Genomic DNA, 11,079 nt, shown 5'->3' with positions numbered 1-11,079 from the left:
CTCCTCTGCTCCTCTCAGGGCTCCTGACCTTCCCTAGCTTTCTCCATGTGCTCTGTGACCCCAGAGACTCCCTCTCTGTTTTGCATCTCTAGCCTCACAAAACTGTCCCACTAAAGTTTCTCTAGCTTCATCCTTTTCTCCATGGCTCCTACTTTATTCCAGTAACAAGCTCTGGCTCCCAGTTGCCTTGCATGCCCTTGGACCCAGCCTGGACCCTGCACTCAGACAAACTCTGCTTCTCCTGGCTTTATTATTATTTGTTAATCCTCACCTGAAGGTATTTTTCCATTGATTTTTGGGAGAGTAGAAAAGAGAGGGAAAGACAGAAATATCAATGTGAGAGAAACGCATCAATTGGTTGCCTCCTGCATGAGCCCTGACCAGGGCCCGGGCTGTTTGGGCCAGGGAGGAGCCTGCAACCAAAGTACATGCCCTTGACCAGAATTGAACCCGGGACCCTTTGGTCCACAGGCCGATGCTCTATTCACTGAGCCAAACTGACTAGGGCCTCCCTGGCTTTAAAGAGGGAACAAGCAAAACTACTTTCTTAAGGCTGTACTTTGTGGGTATGATGGAGATGAGAGCCCTTCTCAGGCGGTAGGAGGCTGTAAGATTGAGAATATTGGCAGGGCACCAGCACAATGCTGGCATGGTGGAAGTGCCCTTATATAGGTTCCGCTTCTCTTCTCCATGAACCCTTATGCTGTGGAGGGAGACACTCACAATTGAGGAGGACCAAGAGCTACACAGAGCTATACATTCTTCTAAATCGATCTTGCTTTTAACATTCCTTTTCTTTCCCATCACCCAATGTAATGAGGTACCTGACACTATACCTAATGCAATGAGAAAGTCCTCCATTAATGTCAAGTCAGATCTGCAGAGCAATGGAAGAGAAAGCTGACTGGCAGGGTAGGGTGTCCCTCAAATCCAATTCAATTTTCCTCAACCTCAGCAAGTTGGACTTGCTATGTTGCCCACCTCTACCCACATGACAGAGAATGAGAGCAGCAAGACCCTGCCAAGGGGAACTTAGTGCTAGGTGGTGTGAGTAGGGGAGCCACCAAAGGAAAGGAAGGGTGGCTAGTTGCCACAAGTCATCCTTCATACTACACAGTCCTCCCTAGAACACCTTTTAGATCTTTATAAGGTGCTATGGTCCTAAATGTTCGTGAAAACCTAATGCCCAAGGTGATAGTATTAGGAGGTGTGTGGGGTCTATAGGTGGTGATTAGGTCACAAGAGCAGAACCTTCAAGAATGGGATTAGTGCCGAAGCCGGTTTGGCTCAGTGGATAGAGCTTCGGCCTGCGGACTGAAAGGACCCGGGTTCGATTCCGGTCAGGGGCATGTGCCTTGGTTGCGGGCACATCCTCAGTGGGAGGTGTGCAGGAGGCAGCTGATCGATGTTTCTCTCTCATCGATGTTTCTGGCTCTCTATCCCTCTCCCTTCCTCTCTGTGAAATATCAATAAAATATATTAAAAAAAAAGAAAAAAAAGAATGGGATTAGTGTCCTTATAAAAGAGGCCCTAGAGAAGCCGCTTCTTCCATGTGAAAAGTCTGTGACCAGGTAGAGGACTCTCACCAGAATGCGACCATGATGGTGCCTTGATCTTGGACTTCCAGCCTACAAAACTGTGAAAAATGTATTTCTATTGTTTATTAACCATCCAGTCTGTGGTATTTAGTTATAGCAGCCCGAATGGACTAAGACATAAGGAAAAGGAAAAGAGAACAACAACAAAAATAAACAGAGCCCATTTCAAGTCTTGTTGCCACATGGTGGCTTTATTTTTTATCCTTATATTTTGTTAATCCTCACCAGAGGATATTTTTTTTCATTGATTTTTAGAGGAAAGTATGGAGAAAGGGGGAAAGAGACAAAGAAAGGGTAGGAGGAAGGGAAGGAGAAAGAGAGAAAGACTTATGTGAGACATATCGATTGGTTGCCTCCCACATGTGCCCCAAGGAGTATGGGGATTGAACCTGCAACCCAGGTACTCGCCCTAGACCGGGAATAGAATCAGTGTGTGGCCTGATACTCCAACCATTGAGCAACACCAACCAGGGCCACATGGTGGCTTTCAAAGTGAATTTAAGCAAGCATCTGAGTAAGCCCTGGGCTCCCATGCCTGCTTACCTTGCAAAGGATGAATCGATCATTGTTTGGGTTCTCAGGGTCCTCCTGTTTATATCTCATGACGTGGAAGAATAGCACAGACATGATTTCAGCAGCACTGCTGCATGATGTGGGGTGGCTGAAAGACAAACATGGCACAGGTCATTTCTCACAGGCAACTCACCAAGGACACAGTGCATAGGGAGGCTTCTCAGCACAGTCTCCTCAGACTAGAAGCAGCAGCCATTACTCCCAGCCCAGGAAGAAACCAACCAAGGGAAAGAGAGGCAGGGCCACTGCCTCCCAAGCTCAGTTTTTAAGGATGCTTTCAGGCCCAGTAACCTCACAACCTGGTGACTCCATAAGCACTTGACATTCGTTCACTTGCTTGAATTTATCTGTGATATCATTAGTCAGAAATACCATGAAGCAGAAATAAACCTATATATATATATATATATATATATATATATATATATATATATTCAACTAATATTTGACAAGGGAACCAAGAATACTCAATGGAGAAAGGACAGTCTCTTTAATAAATGGTGCTGGGAAAACTGGATAATCACATGTAAAATAATGAAACTGGACCCCATATATTACAACACTCACAAAAATTAAAATGGATTAAGAGTTAAATGTAGGACCCAAAACCATTAAACTCCTAGGAGAAAACATAGGAAAAAGTCTCCTTGACATGAGTCTTGGTAATGATTTCTTGGATGACACCTACAGCTCAAGCAACAAAATAAAAAATAAACAAGTGGGACTACACCAAACTAAAAAGCTTCTGCACAGCAAAGGAAACCAACAACAAAATGAAATAAACAAACTACTACATTTGCAAACCATATATCTGATAAGGGGTTAATATCCAAAATCCTATATAAGAGTAATATGCAAATTGACCCTAACGGCAGGACAACCAGAACAACTGCTGGACCAGTCACTATGAGGTACACTGACCACCTCTTGGTTCCTTTCCCTGGTCAGCAGGCTCTGATTGCCTGATGGCCACCCATGACAGAGGTGGGGGCTGGCGAGTGGGCAGAAACAGCCTACCTTTTGGTCCCTTTCCCCAGCTGTCAGGCACCGATCACCCGATGGTGAACAGGGAACCAGGGGTGAGTGGTGGCGGGGGGCGAGGCCAGCTGGGGGCAGCTGGGGAAGATGGCCCTGATCACAGGCCAGGCCTAGGAACCGTACCTGCGCACGAATTTCATGGGCCAGGCCTCTAGTATATAAAGAATTCAGACAACTCAATAGCAAAACCCTCAAAATAATCCAATTGAAATGATCAAAGGACCTGAATAGACATTTTCTCAAAGACATTCCAATGGCCAACAGGTACACGAAAAGGTGCTCAACATTACTAATCATCAAGGAAATGCAAATCAAAACTACAATGAGATATCATCTCCCATTATGTTAGAATGGTTATCATAAAAAAGATAAAAGGTGTTGGTGAGGATGTACAGAAAAGAGAACCCTTGTTCACTGTTAGTGGGAATGAAAATTGGTGCAGCTACTATGGAAAACAGTATGGAGGACCCTCAAAAAATTAAAAATTACAATATGACCCATCAATTCCACTTCTGGGAACACATCCAAAGGAAATGAAAGCACTATGTCAAAGAGATTATCGATAGCCCTATGTTCATAGCAGCATTATTTACAATAGCCAAGACATGGAAACAACCTAAGTGTCCACAGAATTGATAAAGATGATGGGGTAAATGTATACAATGGACTATTATTCAGGCATAATAAAGAAGGAAATTCTGCCTTTCCAACAATATGGATGGACTTTGAGAGCATTATGTTAAGAGAATTAAGTCAGATGTAGAAAGACAAATACTATGTGATCTCACCTATATGTAGAATATAAAATAAAAACAAAAACTCATAAAAAATAGATAATCAGATTTATGGTTATTAGAGGTGGGGGTTAGGGGAGGTGGTCAAAAGGTACAAACTTGCCCTAACCGGTTTGGCTCAGTGGATAGAGCCTTGGCCTTCGGACTCAAGGGTCCCAGGTTCGATTCCAGTCAAGGGCATGTACGTTGGTTGCAGGCACATCCCCAGTAGGGGGTGAGCAGGAGGCAGCTGATCGATGTTTCTAACTCTCTCTCCCTCTCCCTTCCTCTCTATAAAAAATCAATAAAACACATTTAAAAAAAAGGTACAAACTTCCTTATAGGATAAATATGTACCAGGGATGTAATGTACAACAAGATGACTATACTTAACACTGCTGTACAGTATATTTGAAAATTGTTAACATTCTAACAGTTCCCCCCCCAAAAAAGAAAAAGATTCTAACAGTTCTCATCACAAGAAAAAAACCAATTTTTCTTTTTTTGTGTCTGTATTATATGATGGGTGTTAACTAAATTTATTGTGGTAATCATTTCACAATATATGTAAGTCAAATCATTACACTATGCAGCTTAAACTTTCATCTCAATACAACTGGGGCGAAGTTTTTTTTTAAAGAAACACCACAAAGAAGGTCCCATTCTACTACCTAAAGTTAATTTCTTTTAGGAAGTGAATGATGAGACTGAGAAGTTTCCCTGGTGGAGTAATTCAAGGCTCTTACTGAATGCCAGTAACTGCTGCTCTTAGAAAGCAGCCTGCATTAGAGTCTAGCCAGTCTCTTAATAATTAAGAAGAGGGGAAGGGACAGGGCAGGGGACAAAACTAACTCCCTAGCACCCTGCCTCAATTCTAGGGAGAGTTAAGATTTTAGGCCCAACTCATGCATGTTAATAATAACTCCTTTTCAAGATTCACAACATACAAAATGGAGACAAACTTCTTGCCTTGCAAGTATCACCTAAGCAGGTGTGGGGAACCTTTTTTCTGCTGAATGCCATTTGGATATTTATAACATCATTCTCAGGCCATGCAAAAATCAACTTAACAATTAGCCTGCTATATTTTGTCAAACATTTAATTAACTCACCCCTAATTCCTTGGCAGGGCCAGACCAAATGATTTCTGGGGCCCATGGGCAGGACCATCCCCACCCCTGACCTAAGGGGATAATTTCGATTTAACAGCTTTTAGAAATCCCTTGAGAAAATGCAAACCTGAATTAATTTTGAAGGTGAAGGGAGCAAAATATAAGTTTTTTGAAAATCCAAAAATAGGCAGGCCTTAAATTTATTATTTTAAAAAATATATTCCTGTATTGATTTCACAGAGGAAGGGAGAGAGAGATAGAAACATCAATGATAAGAGAGAATCACTGATCGGCTGCCTCCCGCAAGCCCCCTACTGGGGGATGGAGCCCGCAACCCAGGCATGTGCCCTGGCCGGAATCGAACCTGGGACCCCTCAGTCCACAGGCCAACACTCTATTCACTGAGCCAAACCAACTAGGGCCAGACCTTAAATTTAAACAACCAATGCGTCAAAGAAAAAATTACAAGAAATTAGAAAATACTTAATAAATGAAAACGAAAACACAACTTGCCAAAATTTGAGATACAGCAAAAGTAGTGCGAGGAGGGAAGTTTATAGCTACAAATGCTTACATTAAAAAACAAAGATCTCAAATCAAAAACCTAATTTTACAAGTTTTGAAATAGGAAAACAACTAAATCCAAAGCTACCAGAAAGAAAAAAAATAATAAAGATTAGAGCACAAATGAATAAAATAGTGACCAGGAAAACAGAATAAACAAAAACAAATGTTGGTTTTTTTAAAACATTAAAATTAACCATTAACTAGACTAAGTAAAAAAAATACTAAATTATTAAATCAGATTTGAAATTACTAATTTCATTTAAGAAACAAAAAAAGGACATTACTACCAATTCTATAGAAATAAAAAGGTCTATAAAAAGTACTGTGAATAATTGTACATCAATAAATGGGCTAACCTAGAAAAAATTTCTAGAAACAGAAAACCTAAGACAGTCAAATGAAATAGAAAGTCGGAATAAACCCGTAACTAACAAAAAGATTGAATCAGTAGTCAAAAACTCCTGCCACAAACAAAAACTCTGGGCCTGATTTTTTTTTTTGGTTTCAGAGGGAGGGAGGGGAAGAGGGGGAAGGGGGGAGGAAGGAAAAGAGTGAGGAGGGGGGGAGGGGAAGAGAGGGAGGCTGGGAAGAGAGGGGGAGGGGAGGGGAAGAGAGGGGGGAGGGGAAAGTGAAACATGGACGAACACGTGCCAACTGAAATGCAACGTGCACACGCACGCATGTACGTGCGTGCGTGCGCACGCGCGCACACACACGCAACCTGCGTATGTGCCCTGACTGGGAACAAAACCTGCCACCTCCTGTACAGGATGACTGCTCCAACCAACTGAGCCACAGCCGCCGGGGCAGGGCCTGATTTTTAAAGAATTAACATCAATCCTCAAACTCTTCGGGGGCGAGAAAAAACCAAGAACAAAAAACTGGCGGGAAACACTTCGAAACGCATTTTGAAGCCAGCATTAACTTTACACTAAAACCAAATACCTTACAACAAAACGGCTAACATCTCTTAGGAATATGGATGCAAACAATCCTGAACAAAATACTAGAAAACCGAACAGCTCCCGTTTAGGGTTTCTTTCTTTAAACTCCCATGCCCTGGGTTTCGGGACTCGCTTGACGACGACGGCAATCACTTACACAGAAAACCTCAGCCTTCCCGTTCCAATCCTCGCTAACCCGCTCCAATCCCCAGGAAGGCACCCCCCTACCCACCCCACCATTCTCCTCCCCTCCCCCCCTCCAGCCCGCGTGGGTTCCCGGGTTGAGGGGCTAGTGCCCGAGCACGTGGCTGGGCACTAAAGTGAACCAGTGGAGCCACAGCCACGCTTGGCTGGCGCCTGAAACAGAAGCCAAACCCCATTAACCCCAAATCGGGCCTCTAAGACCAAGCGTCTCCCCCCCTCCACCGCCCCCAGCTCTAACGGCTCACTTCACGACTGTTAGGCCTACTGCCCGGAGCCGGAGCCACTCTGGCTTCGAAGAAAGCACCTTACCCGGTGCTCGAGGCACACGTGGCCCTGATGGAATGGATGCGCAGGCGATTGGCCAGGTCCCGAAGCACCTGCACAGTATCCGCATCAGGTTTGTCTTCCTCAGGCATGGCAACGTTCACCTCAGCGTCAGCCATGGCTGCTACCCAGACAGAGTCCGAGGAGAAAATGGCGTCGAGTGTGCTCTTCAGACTTTTATAGGCCTGTGTACCGACTCCGTTCACGAAGAACCTTCCGCGCGCGCGTGGATCCCTCCGCGCACGCCCAATTAAGTGGATTTTGAACATTTTCATTTGCATATATGATATTTCATTTGCATATATGATATTTTCCAAAATCAGTTAATTTCTTTATATCTTCCCTCGTGTTATCAATTCAAAGAGGACTGTCTCTGTACATGAATTCACGGTCTACTTTTTGGGTTGTACGGAGGGGGGGGGGGTGTCCAGGATCTACTTTTGAGTTATCAAGAAGGTCTGGAACTAGATACTATGGTAGGTGACAAGATGGCGGAAATAGTAAAGTAGTTTTCGATTCACACACTTCAAAAACAGCTACAATGCTGAAGTTTGTTTTGCACATTTTATCACACTATTAAAAGAGTACGCTGTAATTTTACAACTTTGGGGTACCCTTTCCTTGCACTCAATAACAGCCCGGCTTCTAGGTCGACTTCGCAGCACAGGAGACAGGCTGAGGGTTCTGAGGCAGCAGGTGTCTCTGCGCTGACCTTTCTTTCTGGAATCTTGTGTATGGCAAGACCCGTGTGAGAGTTTCGGTGGCATTAGCCTAACGCTGGCCAGCACCTTTCCCAGGGGGCCTGACTTGTAGGGGGTTCCCATTGACTTTCTGTATGAAGGTCCCCGTCCGTATGAAGGTCACACTGTGTCTCGGAGACCTCACGTCTCTCGGATTTTGAGACGGGCTACCAAGACCCAGCCTTACTCCCAGCCGCACCATGTCCACAACACTATACCCTAAGTTGAACCACTGGGAAGCATCTTGAAAACTGCCGAGCCCCTGAGAGCTCCAGTGTCCCTGAACGCGGCTAGATCGCAAGCCGTTTACGTTCTTGTTCGGTTAAAGGACATCGATATTTTTCATCGATACCTCTGACTGCTCGAGAAAAACCCTGCTCCTATGTGTGCTCCTACTTGCGAAATACACGAGTGTTTATTTCCTCACATTATCCACACTGACTATTGTTAGCCTTTTTAATGTGTGACATTCTGATGGATGAGAAAATCGTATTTAGTAAATGCTTTGGTTTACGTTTGTCCAAGTTCCTCGCAGTCGTTTATTGCCGTTCGTGTGCTTATTGCCATTCGTGGTCTATCCTTTCTGAATTGTCTATTGCTATCCTTTACGGTTTTTACATTGGATTCTTTCTCTGTAGCTTCCTAATTTGTAAGACTTCTTTGCTATATCTATTAGAGATATAGCAAATCTTTTTTCCTCTCAATCTGTTGCTTTTAAAAAAAATGTTAACAGAGATATTTTATTTTTAAGAAGAAGCGTTTGAATCAAAATCTAACTTTATGCTTTTTTCTCCTCATAAGAATGTTTTAAAAACACTTTTATGCAGTAAAATATGTAAATCTTTTGCTTCGTGGCATTTTGATTTGAGTCGTTTAGAAAGATCTCTACACAAAGATTATAAAAATATTCCTATCATGTCCTCCTCGCACTTTTACTTCATTTTTATGCTTAGTTCTTTATTCTGTCTCAACTTTACACTAGAGGCCTGATGCAGGAAATTCGTGCAAGGGCCTGAGCCCCTGCTGCAGCCGCTGGGGCGGCCAGGGATCTCTGCTGCCTCTGCCTCAGCGGGACTCCCAAGGCTTTGTCCAGAGGAAACCCTTCCGGACATCTGATTAATTAGCATATTACACTTTTATTATTATAGATATGATTATCAGGAAACACTCTAATTTAATATTTTTCAAAAAGCCAATTGTCTCAAGACCATATTTATTACTCTTTTGCAAAAATTTCTTAGCTTTTTTTTTGCACTTTTTCTTCCAAATAAATTTTGAAAACTATTTTTAAGATCCATAAGAAATTCCCATTGTGTTTTTTTAAAAATATATTTTATTGATTTTTTACAGAGAGGAAGGGAGAGGGATAGAGAGTTAGAAACATCGATGAGAGAGAAACATCGATCAGCTGCCTCCTGCACACCCCCTACTGGGGATGTGCCCGCAACCAAGGTACATGCCCTTGACTGGAATCAAACCTGGGACCTTTCAGTCCGCAGGCCGAAGCTCTATTCACTGAGCCAAACCGGTTAGGGCCCCATTGTGTTTTTAAAATATATTTTTATTAATTTCAGAGAGGAAGGGAGGAGGAGAAAGAGAGAGAAACATCAATGGTGAGAAAGAATCATTGATCAGCTGCCTTCTGCACACCCCACACTGCGGATCGAACCTGCAACCCGGGCATGTGCTCTGACTGGGAATCGAACCGTGACCTCCTGGTTTATAGATTGATACTCAACCACTGAGCCACGCTGGCTGGGCCTGTTGCGTTTTTAATTGGGATTTTCTTGAATTTATAGGTCAATATGTAGAGGCCTAACATATTTATGGTATTGAGTCTCCTCCTCAAGTACATGGTATATAGCCATTGATAATCACATCTTACTGACATCCTATTTTATATTTTCAGTTTAACCAAAGATCTTCTTTCTTTTTCTTCCTCCTTTCCTTCATTTTTTTTTTTTTTTTGGCATAATCAGGCTCCATTTTATGTGTCCCCTTGGTTATTTGGATGTTATGTACCTGACTTTTCCTGAGTGATTACCTTTAATTTTTTTTTCTTTTCTTCTGGTTACCTTTAAATTAAAAAAAATTTTTAGAAAGAGTGGAAGGGAGGAAGGAGAGAGAGAGATCCAGCATGTGTCTCAACTAGGGGCCTAGGCACAAACTTGCAACCCAGGTACGTGCCCTTGACCAGGAATTGAAACCGAGACCCTTCTCTGCATGGGCCGATGCTCTACCACTGAGCACACAGGCCAGGGCACCTTTAATTTTTTAAAAAAATATATTTTATTGATTTTTTACAGAGAGGAAGGGAGAGACAGACAGTTAGAAACATCGATGAGAGAGAAACATCAATCAGCCGCCTCCTGCACACGCTCCAACGGGGTTGTGTCCGCAACCAAGGTACATGCCCTTGACCGGAATCGAACCTGGGACCCTTCAGTCCGCGGGCCGACGCTCTATCCACTGAGCCAAACTGGTCAGGGCGGCACCTTTAATTTTTTTTCGCCAACATTTTTCTCTCAATTTTGAGTTTGATGTGATATCTATAAAATTCTCCAGCAGAACAAGTCATTAGCAAACTTTAATTTTCCCTATTTCCTATCTCCTTTTAAACAATTATTTAGTTCTTTCATTTACCAATGGTATATACAAATATAGTTTAAAGAAGGGGTCAGCGAATTTTTAAAGGTATATATATATATATATATATATATATATATATATATATATATACACACATACTGTTGACAGTACTACAGATGTCCCCCATGCCTCTCCCAAGCAAACTTTTGAAAGGCCCTAGAGCGGTAGACTCTTTCTGTCATCCTTCGCCATGTGAGAGACTCATTCATTTGTGTCACAATATAATTTTCCATCCTGGACTATGAGCTCTAGGACAAGCATGTCAAACTCAAAGGCTAACACGGGCCACATAAACAAGGTTGAAGTGTATGCGGGCCGCAAAAAAACAAAAGCTTCAATTTTCATAGAAATGTAGGTTTATTTTGATAGAGACATGCTGAATACAAAGGGCTGAAATAAATGAGTCATCACTGACATAAAATAATAGAACATTTTAATAAAAATTAATATTTTTTCTTGAACATTAACTTACCAGACACTGAATAACTGCACAAATTAGTAAGTGTCACACAAATAAACCTATTTTTCTTGTTCTCCGAAAGCGAAATATTTCCTGT

The sequence above is a fragment of the Plecotus auritus genome, assembly GCF_963455305.1.
Source record: "Plecotus auritus genome assembly, chromosome: X".
In the NCBI taxonomy this organism is placed as follows: Eukaryota; Metazoa; Chordata; class Mammalia; order Chiroptera; family Vespertilionidae; genus Plecotus; species Plecotus auritus.
Note: the sequence above shows the minus strand (reverse complement) of the source record.